The sequence below is a fragment of the Humulus lupulus genome, chromosome 8 (genome assembly GCF_963169125.1).
Source record: "Humulus lupulus chromosome 8, drHumLupu1.1, whole genome shotgun sequence".
Lineage (NCBI taxonomy): Eukaryota > Viridiplantae > Streptophyta > Magnoliopsida > Rosales > Cannabaceae > Humulus > Humulus lupulus.
Genome location: NC_084800.1, coordinates 54,679,741 through 54,698,381, shown reverse-complemented (window position 1 = coordinate 54,698,381; position 18,641 = coordinate 54,679,741). Strand labels below are relative to the sequence as shown.

The following is an 18,641-nucleotide window of genomic DNA, read 5'->3' as shown; positions in this document are numbered from 1 at the left end:
GAGTTAGAGAGAGTTTAGATTAAGATAATGTGAAACTCAAATATCTAAAGGGATTAAGATTACTCTCAAATGAAGCTAAAAAATGGGACTCACTTAGAAACACAAATCATCAAGTCATTAAAAATAAATTTACCAAATATGAGTTAGATTTGACATTCTCATTCCTACCAAACCAAACACCCATACTAAACACCCCTTACAGTAAACAGGGGCTAAAATAATAAATGTTTTTAAAATGTTGCATTTTATTAAATGTGAAAAAAGTCTCACATGGAAAATATATAGAAACAAAAATGAGGGTTACTCCACTTTTATTTTTAAGATGGAACTCAAATCCTAGTCCTAGTGGCATTTCTCCTCTCAAATTGTAATATGGTATCAAGAGCAAGTTCGACTTCCGCTGCACTCCACTCTTAACCTCGATTTGGGACCTTTCCAATATATATCGATTTTCTATGATCTGTTTCGGACGGCGTGTATACCCACAAACATTCAAATATCCTGAGTCAACCTTGTGGCATTTTATCAAATATTCACATTCGGTCCTATTGTATCTATAGTCGTTCATAATGTCCATATTTTCATGCTCAAATGTGAGATAGTGTAATAAATGTGAAAAAACTTTCACATGGAAAATATATAGTGTTTAACGCCCAAATCGTAACAACCACTAAGCGGTGGTTGTAGTATAATCAAGCGGTCGATCCACAAGGAGGTAACCTAAACTCAAAATATTAGTAGAAAATAACACAAAAATTAGTAACAATAAATAAATAAAAAGATGTTTTAGATTTTGGTATTGTCTTTTTGATACTGTGATAAAATGAAATAAGTGAAATAAATGTAAGATGTAATCAAGAGTTAAGAAAATGAAAGGTTTCAAGAATCATCCATATGCTTTAGTTACTTGATTTACAAAAATACATAAGTAAATAGTTCACATCCCAACATTTACTTGGAAAATCTAACATTAAAGTTCATATTCTTTTCTAACAAAAGTTCATTTGAATTATAAAGTTATTTACTTTAAAAGCACAATGTTAATCTTATGAAAAATTTAAAAATGACAAAATACTCAAAGGCAATAATGCAATAGAAGATTAAACATAAAATTAGGTATCAATATTACTTTTACTAATTAGAAGTACATAGAAAAAGCATGACTAATCATATATACTATTAGCATAAGTAAATGAAGATGGAGATGAAATAACATAAATAACTCAAAAATTTTACATTAAGAACATAGTAAATCAAAATAGCAAAATAACATCACTAGCATATGGAATCATCCATAACCTTCCTAGGAAGATTAGGCCATTATACTCATGATTCTCACAAAATTCTAAGAAGAAAATATGAGAAGAAAGTGAGTAGAAATTTTGTTATAGTTTCTTTTTTCTCAAAATTACATACTAAGTGTGAAGAATGAGTCCCTATTTATAGATGGTGAAAATGACTAAAAAGAAATTAAACAACAAAATAGGGTTTACAAAATAAATCTGAAATATTAATAATAAAATATAATTTTGAAAAATCAAATCTCATTATTAATATTAACCTAGCTATTTTGGTGAATGGTCATTTTTCTCTTTTTTTCAAATACCACAAAAACATGAGCTAAAGCTCAAAATAGCAATTTTGCAAAGCCCAATACCCACAAAATATGGGTTGAAGGTGGGTGGTGGCAGATATGGGTTTTGACCCATTCCCAGCCAACGAAAATGTGACACGTAGGCCAGCTGCTGAGCTGTTGGACAACTGGGCTCTTTGAGCCGAAATGATGAGGGGCGTGTGATGTTGCTGAGAAGAGAATTGGGCTGGTCACGTTGGCTTGCTGAAAGGAAAGGAGCTGAAGGTGTTGGGCCTTCGAATTGGGCCAGCTAGGTCACGTTGGAGTGAAGCTTCTTCGGATGGGTTATTAAGTGCATGGCTGAAGGAGGCAGTGCTGGACACGTGGCGCGAGGAGGTTGGCTAGTTGGGTTGCTGTTGGGACGTGTGGCGTGAGGAGAGCACGCCACCTGGCAGCTGGGGAAAGAGGAAGGAAGAGCTGGGCCTGGGCTTGGGGCTTCGGTTTAGGCCAAATTCTTTCAAAAATGCCATTTCCTTCATTTTCTTTTTCAGTTTTAACTATTTTTTTGTTCTTTTTTTTTTATTGATGTCCAAATGCAATTTATTTCCCGAAAATTAAACACTAATTAAATTTAAAATTAATATTTTCAATTATAAAATATATTACAATGAATTCATGAAAATATTAATTAAAACTTAATTTATTTTACACTTTAAAACTAATAAATTTGCATTTTTGAGCCCTAATCATATAGGAACAATATCCTTATAAAGCAAATGGTTACTCCACTTAATACCAAATGGTTTTAGAGATGGAACTCCAATCCTAGTCCTATTGGTCTTTCTCCCCTCAAATTGTAATAGACTTTTATACATGTTGACCACCGTCTTGGCCAATTGCGAGTAGACACAAAAAACAAAAGAAACTAAAATAACACTTAATAGAAAATAAACGACACAAGAATTTTATAGTGGTTTAACTCCATAGAATTGGTTATAGCCTAATCTACTTGATGTTTTTATATATGCCAACATATACTTAAGATCAAATGAACATTTGGCCAACTGAGTTTCTCAAGTGCAAGCAAGGAATATTTTGACAGAATTTTTCTAGAGAATTAAATTACACGTCCAAAGTCTCCCAATCAGAAAGTCTCTCAAATGAAACCATGAATCATCTATTCATAGGCTCATGAATCATATACAAAAGGCCATGAATCTTAACTCAGTCATCTGTCATTGCAACTACATTTAATTAATAAGATAATTCAAAATATTAATCAAATTCCAAATACAAAAAAATGGGCTATTATTTCGAATATCTATGAAAGATCTCACGGCAGTTACGGACATTTTTCGCAGAAGACGTTGCTGAGATTATGCTAAAGAGGTTATTGTTCAGTAAGCTCTTGAGATTCTAAAGTCTCTAGTGAGCCTATTTTTTTAGATGTTCTTTCGAAGTCTATGGTCGGCATTTTCCCGACTAGAGGCAACCATACTTGCAATCACTGGTTAGTGATTTTCCACACTAGAGGCAACCATACTTGCCATCACTGGTCAGTGATTTTCCCGACCAAAGGCAACAATACTACTTGCCCCCACTGGTTAGTGATTTTCCGACTAGTGATGCAATATAAGCTTTACCCAGTAGGTCATTTCCTAATCATTTACATTCTCTCTAGTCGGCACATTTTTTTATCATCAATGCACTACCTGGTATAAATGCATTGCCGCTTGTCACCTCAAATTGTCAAATCATTACATTGGATTTTTGGGAATAATAATACCCAATCTTTTTTTTTGCGGTAGATATACTCAATGTTTTCAAAATGTTGGACTTTTGTACCCAAACTTTTTTTTTCCGGTAAATATACTCAATGTTTTTTAAATGTTCCACTTTTGTACTTATTTTTTATTATTTTGATAAATAATAAGAAAGTGAAGGAAAAATATAGGATTTTAATTATTTTTTCAATTTTAAATTATTTTCTCTTTCTTATTCTTTCTCAAAATAACTATTTTAAACTAAACATTAATAAATGTTTTATTAAAATTGTTACACCCAAATTTTGAGAATAGGAATTTTGATCTCGAAAGTCAGGCTCGTAAAGTGTAAGCTCGGAGTAAGCAGGTTTGTCATAATCAGCTTTAATGAAAATATCAAGAATAATCTCATTGTGCAGTAAGTGCGACAACATCGAAATTGGTGAGCTCGGAAACTACGTGGTCTCGGAGGTGTTTCGAGATTATATGTCAAGCTCGAAGCTACAATGATAGTGGCTCAACACTTGTATAAATTTCATGATTCATTTCCTGCCATCAGACAAGACGGTTCGAGCTCGGGCATTGTGAGCTCGAAAAGGATGATCTGAACAATGTTACTTGTTTAAAGTCGAGGTGAGCCGAGGTAGCGAGCTCGTGATGGTTGATCGTTCTCGAAGGCGTGTGAATAGAATGTTCAAGGTCGCGAGCTGAGTGTGAACGTATTTATTGTTATAGAATCCCTATATTTAAGGGATTGGTTGTAATCCATTATTCAGTCCCAAATATTATGGGATTTATACGCGTACGTAGTAACTACACGCATTTAATTATATTTATTTAATTGATTTGTATAATATCTCCCCGAAATATAAGGGGAGATATTCAGTAAACCACTCTACAAATAGTGTTGAGCAAATCATTTGTAAGGATGGGGAAATTTGTATTGGGAAGACTCTGTAAAATTGTTTCCAGAAAGGTTTGAGAGAATTCCATAAAGTGAATAACACTGACTCGTGGACTAGGCAGATTTTAACTGCTGAACCACGTAAAAATTGTGTCTTTTATTGTTTGTTTCTTCTGATATTTTGTTTAATTGCTCTTCATTTCTAAGTTGACGAAAAACGGTGTCAACAAAAATTAATAAAAATGATTTAAAATAATTAAAAACTTATATATTTTCATCAATTTAAAATATAAGTTTTTTTTTTAAAAAAAAAGAAAGAAAAAATATAAGTTTTAATTATTTTGATTAATTTTACTAATCTTAATTTTTTTTATTTTGAATGTGAAAATAATTTAAAATTTTAAAAATAACTAAAATCTTATATTTTTTCCTTCACTTTCTTATTATTTCGCAAAATAATTTTAAAAAATATGTATAAAAGTGCAACATTTTTAAAATATTAGGTATATTTACCGCAAAAAAATAGGTATAAAAGTATAACATTTTGAAGACATTTAATATATCTACCGCTAAAAAAAAGATTGGATATAAAAGTTCAACATTTTGAAAACATTTGGTATTTTAGCCGCTATTTACTCTGTTTATTATTTGGGATATTTGCGGCATAAATACTAAGGGGTGTCTGGTACATGGTTTAAGTTTGGTAGGATTGGTAATGTCAAGTATAACCCATGTGTTGGTAAATTTATTTTTAATAGTTTGAGAGTTTGTGTTTCCAAGTAAGTCATGTTTTTTAGCTTAATTTGATGGTAATCTTGACTCCTTCAAACACTTGAGTTTCATATTCACATATTCTAAACTCCCTCTAACTCTACTCCCACCAAACCCGACCCACGTACCAAACACCCCCTTAATGTTTTTGTAATGCCCTACTTCCTTAGAGTCATTACTAAGTGAGTTTAAAATGTGCAATTAACCCGCTAGCCAAGGATTTAGGTCAAAAGTGTAACTAAACTGTAATAAAAGTCACATAATTTTAAAATGTAATCATTCATTGAAAATTATAAAGTGTTTAACATTAGGGATCTCAAAATATTATTTAGAAATATTTACAACTCAAAAATATGATTAAAGTCGACTAAACGACAAATTAGGTTTAATACAAACATCTCCCAAAAAATAACCCTGGCCGTGGCAGCCAGGCAGGCCAAACATGTACACGTCGCTTCACGCTCTCCGTACTCATGGTTGGTCGACCTTTCCCTTGCCCTTACCTGAACCATAGAGCACTCGTAAGCTGAAGCCTAGCAAGAAAACTCCACACAAGCAAACAACATATACATAGTTACCAATTAGCATATAATAAAACTGCCAACAGGCTAAACACATACAGCATGCTGTCCCAAGCGCTTTACCAGGCCCTGGGTTCGCGGTCTACACCGTGAGGATATCCCAGGTATCCAACGGGGTCTCACCCTGGCAACTCGCACTCCGCTTGCTAAACGCTGCTCCCGGCCCCTTGCCATACTCGACCTTGTTGTTCTCGGCCTTCTCCGTTCCCAGCCCTCGCTATTCTCGGCCCTCACCATTCTCGGCCCTTGCCGTTCATCACAAATATGCACACATAGCATAATTTAACAAATACTTAAACATACATAAACATAATCAACGGGGCTACGCCTTGCATCATAATCACATAGGGTCGTGCCCTGCTGTTGACCACGATTTTGGCCAACGACGAGTAGACGTCCAAACTACAATGAACCTTCAAGAGAAAAATACGACACAGATAATTTTATAGTGGTTCAACCCCAATTTATTGGTAATAGCCTAATCCACTTGGAGTTGTGATATATATCCTACACTTAAGATCAGATGAACTTGAGTCAACTGAGTTTCTTAAGTGTAAGTAGAAAAATACATAGTTTCTCTCTCTAAACTCTCTTAGAAAATGCCCCAAGAATCCCTCAAGTAACAGTCCCAAAGTCTCCAAAATAGCGAGTTTTTTTCAGTCTAAAAGATCAGATCCCTAAAATGATGCCATGAGCCATTTATTTATAGGCTCATGGATCGTCCATCAAATATTCCCTTCGACCGGGCCCTTTCTGTTACTCTCACAATATTTTGTTAATAATAATATTTAAAATACAACAATACACTACTTCTTTGGGATAATCTGAGAGATTCCCGCGTAGGCACGACTGATTCTAGTCTAAGCTATTGCTGGAACTTCGCTTGCATAACAATAATCTGTTCAGTAAGTCGACGTCACTCCTTGGAGAAAAACTGGTCGGCCAAACACCTCAATGGTCGCCCAAGCACCTCACTAGTCGGGCAAGCACTCCTTCGGTCGGTCAAGCACCTGATCAATCGACCAAACACCTATCTGGTTGGCCAAGCACTCCTCCGGTCGGTCAAGCACCTCACTGGTCGGTCAAATACTTCACTGGTCGGCCATGCACTCCGCCGGTCAGTCAAACACTTCATCGGTCGACCATGCACTCCACCAGTCGGCCAAACACCTCACCGGTCGGCCATGCACTCCACCGGTCTAACATGACAAATCTCTGGTCTAACATGGCACATCTCTGGTCTAGCATGACACTTCTCTGGTCTAACATGACACATCTTTGGTCTAACATGGCACATCTCTGGTCTAGCACGGCACTTCTCTGGTCTAGCATGACACATCTCTGGTGTAGCAAAACACTTGACTGGCCAGTTAAAAATCTTCACCGGTCGGACAGAAATTCTATCAGATCGGTCAAATCACTTTATCACAACTCCGAAGGGCCAACAAATTTATTGACTATTAATGTGCCATTTACTGACCATGCATTGCCACTTGTCACTTCTGATTGCCACGCCATCGAACTGAAATTTTGGGGATAACATTTTCTCCCCAAGTTTATTATATGATTTACTCGTATGATAAACTTTTTCTCTTGCAAAATGTTTTTGAGGTCATCCAAAAGCTTCCATCCAGTCAGTAACTTTCACTTTTGTAGTAAACCCACGATCAAACGTTTCCTTTAGCCCATCAATCTTGTTTCTTTTACCATTCCTAACCGATCAAATTTCTTTTGTCCCTCGGAAGCCTTGTGCCTCGAAACCTAAACAACTTCTTAGCAATGCTACTCCTCAAACGCACCCCAGCCGCTCAAACACTTGCTACCATCCACTCAGACACATGCCACCATCCACTCGGATGCAGCCCCAGCTGCTCGGACATGTAGCCAACATCCGCTCGGATGCACCCCCAGCTGCTCGGACACGCAGCCACTATCCGCTCGAACGCAGCTTCTCGGATGCCCAGCTAGCAGCTCCTCGGACATGCACCCCAACACTCGGATGCACGCGGGCCTGCTCGGACACACTCGGCATCTGCTCGCCCACCACCCAACCAATCGGACACGCACCAAATCAACACCAGCCTTCGGATGCCCAGCCATCCACTCGGACATGCCAACCTTTCGGATGCGCACCTGCAGCAGCTCATCGGGCACCTCTTGTTGCCTAGCTCCTTGGATGCAGCACCATCTCCCAGCCGATCAGACACGCACCAAATCCGCTCGGACACCTCTTGTTGCCTGGCTCCTCGGATGCACGCCATCTACTCGGATACCACAGCCTATCCACTTGGATGCATGCCCTTATGTCCTCGGGTTTGCACAAAATCTTTATGTTTCATGCAATTCTACTTTACTTTTCTTTGTTAACTTGAAACATTCTAAGTCTTTTTAGACTTAAAAAGTTATAAGTTTTTTGCAAATAGTAAAGTCACTCTGATGTATGCCTTATATTTTCGCATGAGTACTTAGTTTTCTAACTTAGAAATTCTAGACATTTCATAAGTCCATACTAAGTATACTTTCTAACACTCTTATTGCTCTAACATTTTATGAGCATAACGTTTATTGTCACATGAATATTTGCTTCTAACTTAAAATTTTGAAAAATTCCAAGTTACTTAATCTTTGTCAAACAAGTTAGCTTAATGGCTTTTTTTTACTTCAAAATTTTACAAGTCAGCCTAAAAACAAATATGTTTACTCGTACTCTTATTGCCTGTGTTAAATTATATACTAGCATACCCCATGGCCCCCCAATCAATCAAGGGTTGAACGATCCTGGGTCACTTGCTACTTTACCGAATCTGTTCGAGCAGTTAATTGCTCGTGAAACATATAGAATATATTGAAAATACTCGAGCAGTTGAACACTGCTTGAACGTATCGACCAGTTGAACACTGTCCGATTTTACCGATCAGTTGAACACTGTTCGAACAATTAACACACATGCACATTTGTAGCAAGAATCGACCACGCTGCGCATAGTCTCTTTTATTACTCGTAAATTAAAAAGGACAAAACGTGTCTAATAACGAGTCTTAAACAACAAAAATTGTTCAAAAATAGATGATTGATCAGCAAATAACCAGCTCATAAACCAAATTTAAATAACAAGTTAAACAACTTGAAATTAAACTACAACTTTGAAAGCGATATTTAGAAATAATATATTCACAGACGCTCGCCGTTCTAGTGGCTCCTGATCCTTGCACTCCCGCTCATGTTGAAGTGTCTTGGCATACCTCTCCCTTGCTTTGTTGTTATCCTCAGCCAAGTGTGGACCTCCACATATAGTGTCTAAGGTAAAGTCCACAGGCCCGGGCTGTGTAGAGTCCAAGAACTTTACTTAGCTAATTATTTAGTAGTATTATAGTATGTATAGTATTATCTTTGTTACTGTGGATTTTTGGTTCAGACCGGGAATTATTTGGACACTCATAGTAGTACTTATAGACTTTCTAAGTTTGACCTATAGTTTAAGAATATTAATTTTAACCTAAGGTTTGATTATATAGCTGATATTAAGAATAATATTTATTATACTATAAGGTTTAGATATCAACCAATAGGATTTTAAGCACATGTTATGAATGGGTGATTAAAGATTAAGTATTTTGGAGGATTAAATTTAATAAGGAGTAAAGTTTGAATGCATTAGGGTCAGTCAGCAGCTTTGAATACGTTGAGGGCTTAGTCAAGGTTGTTTACTCCATTCAAACTTAGCTAAAAATGTGTAATTTCGTGTTTAATTAATCAGCGTGTGCCGATATATCGCAGCTATAGGGGGCGATATATCGCAGCACGTAGATACGGAAAACACGAGACAATGCACGGTCGCCTCGGGCATACTGGCCCAGGTGATATATCGCCTACAAGGGGCGATATATCACCTCCTTCAGTGTCTTTTCAAATGTTTTTGAATTCTTTTCCTTTCAGCCATTCAAACTCTAGATAAGTCCAGCATCTTTCTGAACGAGTCTTCAGCCTCTGCTGAACGATTATTCAAATTATTTTCACCTAAAAAGCTATTATTTTTATTCAAGTAAAATCAAGATCCTTTCATTCCTAAACTCTATAAATAGGACCTAGTACCCAACCATTATTCACCTTTTTACTCTAAGTTCAGAAGCTGCAAGTGCTAGGAGAGTGTGAGAGTTAAACACCTGAGTTGGGGAAATCATAAGCTTAAACATCATAAGCTTATCAAACACTTTGGGAAGTAAGGTTCTATAATATTTCAGTTGTGGTGTAGATTGGTCTTACAAGTCTTTGAGGTAAACCAAAACTCTAGTTCATTTGTTTTATGTTATGTTTCCTTCTCTTAGTCTTCTACTCAGTCTCCTAACCTCATTCTTATTTTGGTTAGGAAATCTAAATTCTTGAGCACATAAGTTTTGGTGAGTGTGACTTTCAATGGTTTAGTCTTTCCATCCCTTTCATTTCATCTCTTTTCTTCAAATCTACTCACCCTTTATATATGGTTTTAGGAGTGTTCCAAAAGTCTCAACTCAGTCCACATATCCCGGTAACTTTGGTAAGGAAAATAGGCTAGAATCAATATGTTATATGTTTATGTTATCTTATGTTTTATGTTATTAAATGTGTTCTGATATGTATGTATATATGTTTGTAGGCTTGGGCATATGACCCATATGACTAACAAGACCCCAAATGGGTTATGGGCATATGACCTACTTAGCTAGTAGGACCCCACTAACCCCATGGGCATATGACTTGTTTAGTCTATGGGACCCCAAGTAATAATGGCCATTATAATAAGTGTATGTAATAAGTGTTATGATATGTCTTTATGTTTATCATGAAATTTTGATGTTTATGATTATGTGTTAGATTTTCCTTGCTGGGCATTAGGCTCATTCCTTTTTGTTTTATGTGCAGGAAAATAGCTTTAGAGGCGGTGAGATTCGTGGCCGCTTAGAGGATGTGTATCGATGGTATATGGAATCAAGGAGCCGAGCGTTATTTGATTCGAGGATGTAGTTTTGTTTTATATCTTTTAACATGTATTTTCCGCACTATTTATGTAATGTCTTTTTATTTTAAATCATGTTTTGTTTTTAAAGACAATGGGATCCCATATCCTTCTTGGTATTTATTTTGTAAGTAACTCTTATTTTTACAAGTTACTTAATAAAATTATGGTATTTTCGCAAAATGTGAGTTCTATTAAGGATTGTATGTATAGTTTTGTTAATGGTCCAAAAGTCTAGAGTAGTGGGTCATTACAGGCTGCAAGGGCGGAGATCTTTGTCGTTTGAACCCAGGATTGCTGTTGCCTCCTTCTCCTTGGGGTGTCTCTACCCGGTACTTCCTCAACTTGCCCGATCGGAGACGAAATTCTATCTCGTCCTTGAGGTGATTTCATTCATTCGTGTCGTGACCATAATCTCCATGGAAACGACAAAACTTATTCATATCTCTCTTCCACATCTCTTTCCTGATGGGGGGAGGCTTCTTGTAGGGAACTCCTTCATGACTAGCAAGATATATCTTTGCTCGGCTGGCCGAGAGAGTGGTGTAATTAGTGAACCGAGGCTCATACTTGGTTGGCTTTTCGTTTGAACTCAACTTTGCTTTCTTTTCCTCATGGTGGTCAGACCCGTTATTTCCATCATTCTTAGGAGGGTCAGTTGATTCGCCCAGATTGTTTATGCCATTCTTCTCTTTCTCGATTTCATCACCTGAAAAAAGACTAAGAGGCCATATACAATAAAAAAGAAAGGTGTTTAACGCCCAAAATGTGACAACCACTAAGCGGTGGTTGTAGTATAATCGGGCGGTCAATCCACAAGGAGGTAACCTAAAATCAAAAGATTAGTAGAAAATAACACAAAAAGTTAGTAACAATAAATAAATAAAATTGTAAATGGAAAGAGGTTTGAGATTTTGGTATTGTATTTTTTTGATGAAATGATAAAGTGAGATAGGTGAGATAAATGTAAGATGTAATCAAGAGTTTGAGAAATGGAAAGGTTTCAAGAATCATCCATATGCTTGCTTAGTTACTTGGTTACTTGATTTACAAAAATACACAAGTAAATAGTTCACATCCCAACATTTACTTGGAAAATCTAACATTAAATTTCATATTCTTTTCTAACAAAAGTTCATTTGAGTTATAAAGTTCTTTACTTTAAAAGCACAATGTTAATCTTATGAAAAATCTAAAAATGACAAAATACCCAAGGGCAATAATGCAATAGAAGATTAGACATAAAATTATGTATCAATATTACTTTTACTAATTAGAAGCACATAGAAAGAGCATGACTAATCATATATACTATTAGCATAAGTAAATAAAAATAACAAAATAAAGATAGAGATGAAAGAACATAAATAACTCAAATATATTACATTAAGAACATAGTAAATCAAAGTAGCAAAATAACATCACTTGCATATGGAATCATCCCTAACAATCCTAGGAAGATTAGGCCATTATGCTCATGATTCTCACAAAATTCTAAGAAGAAAATACGAGAAGAAAGTGAGTGGAAATTTTGCTATAGTTTCTCTACTCTAAAAATTACATACATATTGTGAAGAAAGAGTCTCTATATATAGAAGGAGAAAAGGACTAAAAAGAAATTAAACAAGAAAATGGGGTTTACAAAATAAATCTGAAATATTAATAATAAAATATGATTTTGAAAAATCAAATCTTATTATTAATATTACCCTAGCTATTTTTGTGTATAGTCAAAATGCCCTTTTTCTAAAATGCCACAAAAGCATGATCTTTAAAGCTCAAAATAGCAATTTACAAAGCCCAATACCCACAAAACATAGCTGGTGACACAAGAGGGTTTTGACCCATTCCCAGCCAATGGGAAACTGCCATGTAGGCAGCTGGCTGGGCTTGGAGGAGCTTCAGATGGGCCTCTGGATTGAAGTATTTATGCATTTGGGCTGGCTTTTCGTTGGGCTTCAGATACAAGCCACTGGAGGAAATTTGCATGCTGGAGGAAATATGCAAATATGCAGGAGGAAATATGCAAGGCATGACTGAGATATTGAGGAGTTGACCAAGTCAACGGCTGGAGCAAAGGACCCAAGAGGTTGAAGTGCTGGGCGACGTGGCGGCCTCGGGTTGGCTGGAAGGAAGACGCGTGACGCTGGTTGGAGTGCGCCACCTGGCGCTGGGAGGGAAGAATACCAGGCGGGCCTGGGCTATTTGGGCCGAACTTGTGGGCCAATTTTATTCAAAAATGCCACAATTTCCACTATATTTTCAGTTCTAATTCTTTCCTTCTTGCTTTCTTTTTTTTTTCTTTGTTTCCAAATGCCAAAAATACCAATTAATTCCTACAAAATAAAATAAATTAAATCATAATCACATATTTTCATTTATAAAATAAATCATATTAATTCCATGAAAATATTAATTAAAACTTAATTTATTTTGACTATTAAAATCAATAAATGTGTATTTTTCACAACTAATCACAACCTCCGACTAGCTTATTGCTAGTCCCTAGCAATTCAAGCGAAAAAGAAAATTGTCAAGTTGAATAATCAAGTCAAACCAAGCAAAATCATCTAAGCATTTTCAAAGTATCAGCAAGAAGTTAGAAATTACTATCTAAGCTACTATAGTTGCGATTTCAGAGTTGTATGTGTGTGCATCAAACCATATTCTTTTTATCACAAGTCATAACACAAATAGTATCAAAAAATCTCAAAAGTATAAAGATCTCAACTCAAATTCCTCACGGGCATTGAAAGTATTTGTATGGGAAGGATTACACTCTTGGAGTTGGAAATGTAACAGTTTACACTCAAATGAGAAAAAATAAACTTTTTAGGACAAACAATCTGAACAAATATTGATCACAAGATAGGCAAATCAACTTATTGGAATTCAAATGACAAACAACATTTGGGATTTACATGAGAAGACTCCAAGAACAAAATGACAACTAACTAACAATGATAAATAAGACAGTGAACTATAATGATAATAATTTTTTTTTAATACAATTACACAAAATAATAGTAATAGAAATATATATATATGTTTTTTTTTTTCAACAACTACAAAATAATAGAAGGAAGTGTTGCTCTTGTTCTTTTTTTTTCTTTTTCATTTATCTATTATTTTTTTCTTTTTCTTTTTGTTCTTTTTTTTTAATTTCTTTTTTTTCATTATTTTTTTTTTGACAAGAGACAACACAAAAATAAAAAGGAAATTACAAATACAATAAATAGAACACAAATTTATTACAAAGACTTTTCTTAAATGAAAAGCATCCCTCTAGTAAATGTCAAGTTTTAAATTCCAAAGATGTGACTTTACCAACTCAAATGATCAATAAAAGTTCAAAAAGTTATTTTCTCAACTCTCACAACTCACCAAGAAATGAAAGACTTTAAACTTGAAATTTTTCTCAATTATTTGTGCTAACAACCAATTAATCGCATGTTTGGAAAGTGCACAAAATAACTCTGAAAATCACTTCTTAATAGCTAAACATAGTAAGAACTGACTCAAACCAACAAGTTGTACTCATGCTTGGATAATTTTGAGAAAATTTGACTTAAAAATTCAACAAGACAATAATGTTTTCCAAATGAATGCTAATGACGTAACAATAAGATTTTCGAAATGAAAGCCCATGCATGCTCACCACCCCCAACCAAAAATCAGACAGTGTCCTCAATGTCAAAATGAATAAGCAATGAAAAAGGTAAGGAAAGAGACCACCTGGATGATGACCATGTCCATGAGGCGAGAGCGAAAATAGCCTGGTAACAATTCCCCAAAACAAAATACAAAAAAGAAAAGCATACAAAAATAAAAGAAAGACAGAAAAAATAAAGATAATGAAAAATAAAAATAAAAAGAACAACAACAAAGCATTCAGAACTTCAGAGTGTATAGATTGGGTCCTTAAGAAGGACCTCTTCAACACGACTCACACTCTCAATGTAATGCTTCAGCCTTTGGCCATTGACGCGAAAAATTCTCCCATCGGTTGGGTCCTCGACCTCCACCGAACCGTTGGGAAATACTTGCTTCACTACAAATGGACTAGTCCATTGCGATCACAGTTTACCGGGATGCAAGTGCAAGCGAGAATCGTACAAATGCACTTTCTGATTGGGCTTAAAGTGTTTTCGCATGATTTGTTTATCGTGAGCGATTTTCAATTTTTCCTTATAAATCCTGGAATTGTCATATGCATCGTTTCTCAACTCCTCAATTTTGGACAACTGGAGTTTGCGATTGATACCTGCGACATTCAGATCAAAGTTTAGGGCTTTGATAGCCCAATACGCTTTATGCTTGAGCTCGATAGGTAAATGACAGGCTTTTCCAAAGACAAGCCGATAGGGAGACATCCCAAGAGGGGATTTGAAAGCAGTGTGGTAAGCCCAAAGAGCGTCTAGAAGACGTGTAGACCAATCTTTGCGGTCAGGATTTACTGTCTTTTCCAGAATGTGTTTTATCTCCCTATTGGCTAACTCAGCTTGACCATTAGTCTGTGGATGATAGGCATTCGCAACTTTATGAAGTACATTGTACTTGCGCAAAAGAGCCTCAAAGGATCGGTTGCAAAAATGAGTGCCTTGATCACTGATGACAGCGCGAGGGGTACCGAACCTTGATAACACGTTTTCTTTCAAGAATTTGACAACTGTAGCATTATCATTTGTTCGACATGATACTGCCTCAACCCATTTGGAAACATAATCCACAGCGAGAAGAATGTAGAGGTAGCCAAAAGAAGGTGGAAACGGTCCCATAAAGTCTATCCCCCAACAATCAAATATTTCAATAACAAGAATTGGGTTCAAGGGCATCATGTGCCGACGGGATAAGGATCCTAACTTTTGGCACCTTACACAAGAACGACAGAAATCATTGGTGTCTTTGAACAAAGTGGGCCAGTAAAGACCGCATTGTAAGATTTTTGCAGCAGTTTTCTTCACGGAAAAGTGACCACCACAAGCATCATTGTGGCAAAAGTTTAGCACACTAGACACCTCATCGTCTTGGATGCATCTTCGCATGATTTGGTCGGGGCAATACTTGAATAAGTATGGGTCATCCCAAAAGAAATTGCGCACCTCGACCAGAAATTTGCGTTTGTCTTGTGAACTCCATTCAGATGGGAGTTCACCTGTTACTAAGTAGTTTATAATGTGAGCGTACCACGACAACTTAGCCACAAAAAGAAATTGTTCATCGGGTAAATCATCATGAATAGATGGACCGTCATTGGGATCGCTGAATTCAAGTCGGGACAAGTGGTCCGCGATGACATTTTCAACACATTTCTTGTCTTTGATTGTTATATCAAATTCTTGCAAGAGAAGGATCCACCTTATTAATCGCGCCTTAGCATCCTTTTTGGAAATGAGATACTTAAGGGCTGAGTGATATGTGAAGATCGTAATAGGCGATCCAATCAAGTAAGATCGGAATTTGTCAAGAGCAAAGACAACGACAAGCAACTATTTTTCAGTGGTGGAATAGTTCATTTGAGCACTATTGAGAGTTCGACCTGCATAATAGACAACAAAGGGTTTCCCCTCCCTTCGTTGTCCTAGCACAACTCTCACAGCAAAGTTGCTAGCGTCACACATGATTTCGAAAGGAAGACTCCAATCGGGTGACTGAATGATGGGAGCGGAAGTGAGTGAATTGACAAGCGTTCAGAATGATTCCTCACACTTAGGTGTCCATTCAAAAGTGGCATCTTTGGCTAGGAGGTTGCTTAGCGAATGGGCAATCATTGAAATTTTTTGTATGAACCTCCTATAGAAACCAGCATGACCAAGAAATGACCTAACGTCTTTGACAGTCTTAGGAGTCGGCAGATTGGAGATAAGGTCGACTTTGGATTGATCAACCTCAATTTCTTTTTCAGAAACAATGTGGCCTAAGACTATGCCAGAAGATACCATGAAGTGACATTTCTCCCAATTGAGGACAAGTCCTTTCTCGATGCATCGTTTTAAAACAGCTTCAAGATGAAGAAGACATGTCTTGAAGGAGTTTCCAAAAACGTTTAGGTCATCCATGAATACTTCCATTGATTTTTCGATCATGTCACTAAAGATGCTCATCATGCATCTTTGGAAAGTAGCTGGTGCATTACACAAGCCAAATGGCATACGCCGGAAAGCAAAAGTGCCAAAGGGACAAGTGAAAGTGGTCTTGTCTTGATCCTCCAATGCAATCTCAATTTGATAATAGCCAGAATAGCCATCAAGAAAGCAATAGAAAGGATGACCAGCTACACGTTCAAGGATTTGATCAATGAATGGGAGTTGAAAATGATCTTTGCGGGAGGCGGCATTTAATTTTCTATAATCAATGCACATGCGCCACCCCGTCACCGTTTTTGTGGGGACAAGGATGCCTTTTTCGTTTTGGATAACGGTGACACCAGATTTCTTGGGCACGACTTGAGTAGGACTGACCCATTTGCTATCTGCTACCGGGTAAATAATACCAGCGTCTAACAATTTCAAAACTTCATTTTTTACAACATCTTTCATCGTGGGGTTCAGTCGCCGCTGAGGGTCTCTTCGGGGGATGGCTTCGTCCTCCAGATTGATTCGATGGGAGCAAATTAAAGGGCTAATACCTTTGATATCAGCAAGGGTCCAACCTATCCCAGATTTATGTGTCCGTAGTAGCTCAAGTAACTGCAATTCTTGAGAATGTTGAAGGTTGGATGAGATGATAAATGGAAAGGTTTCACCGTCTCCCAAGAAGGCATGTTTCAAACCCTCGGGAAGTTGGGTCAATTGAACAATTGGAACCTCTTCGGTTGAAGTTTTCAGCTGTGACCTCTAACGAGGTAGCTCTTCAAAGTGAGGTTGCCAAAACTGAGTCCGTCTATTGCGTGAGTCTATGCGATCTGATACTGCAAGAGTAGACTCAATAGAACTGGGACTTTCATTGTTAGACAGAAGGAGGAGCTCATCAAGATTATCAAAGTTGCTTCGCAATTGAACGCTACCAAACATTGGGAAACAACCCCGAGAAGATGATGAATGCTACCAAACATTCATGGTTGAACTTGTTGCTCATTTCTCCATTGGCCTTCAGATGATTGAGCTTGGTTGGAATGTCTCCAACTGAAATTTGGGTGGTTTCTCCAACCAGGGTTGTACGTATGGGAGAATGGCTTGTTATATGCCCCTAAGGCATTGCGTTGCTCCTCATAAACCCCCCTCATTTCATTCAAAGCTAAGCAGTCCTTAGCTAAGTGCTCCGTCCCTCCACAAACAAAGCAAGGTTCTTGCGGTTCCGCTTGAGCGATCATGTGCGATTTTTGGCTATTCTTCGTCATTAAGACCTCAAACTGCTTTTTCAAAGCTTCGAGTTAGACCTTAACACTATCCTCTTCTCGAAGTTGATAGATCCCAGATGGTTTGTGTCGGTTGGTGCTGTCAGTAGCACTTGGACCAGTCCAGGTGTGAGACTTTTTCGCAGTTTCTTCGAGATATTCAAGAGCATCTTCTGGCTCTTTTTCGAGGAATTCACCATTGCATAGCAATTCTACAAATTGGCGCTCACGAGGCCTTCATAGAAGTAACTGACCAAGCGCCAGTTCTCATAGCCATGGTGCGGGCACTGATTTAACAGATCTTTGAATCTTTCCCAGACTTGATAGAACGTTTCATTGTATTTTTGGGAAAATGTGGAAATCTGTCGTTTTAGACTGTTGGTCTTATGGCTAGGGAAGTGTTTTAGAAAGAAAGATTTGGTCATCTCCTCCCATGTTCCAATCTACCGAGGTCTCAAAGAGTACAACCATCTTTTGGCTTTGTCCTTCAAGGAGAAAGGGAAGAACTTCAGTCGCACAGCATCGACATTTTCGGCAAGGTTATAGAACGTGGCTACCACCTCCTCGAATTCTCTGATATGCACGTATGGGCTTTCATTTTCCATTCCATGAAATGTGGGCAAGAGTTTAATCATGCGAGGTTTAAAGTCTAATGCAGGCATATTAGGAAGGAAGATAATACATGAAGGCATGGAAGTGCAAGTAGGATGGAGGTAGTC

At 37.1% G+C, this 18,641-nt stretch overlaps 1 non-coding gene across 1 annotated transcript; it reads left to right on the top strand.

Moving 5' to 3' along the window:
* The first annotated feature begins 18,192 nt into the window (after positions 1 to 18,192).
* LOC133798983 (small nucleolar RNA R71) lies at positions 18,193 to 18,299 on the top strand. Its single transcript, XR_009876194.1, has one exon. It is a non-coding gene; the product is annotated as a small nucleolar RNA R71 (small nucleolar RNA).
* Positions 18,300 to 18,641: the final 342 nt, after the last annotated feature.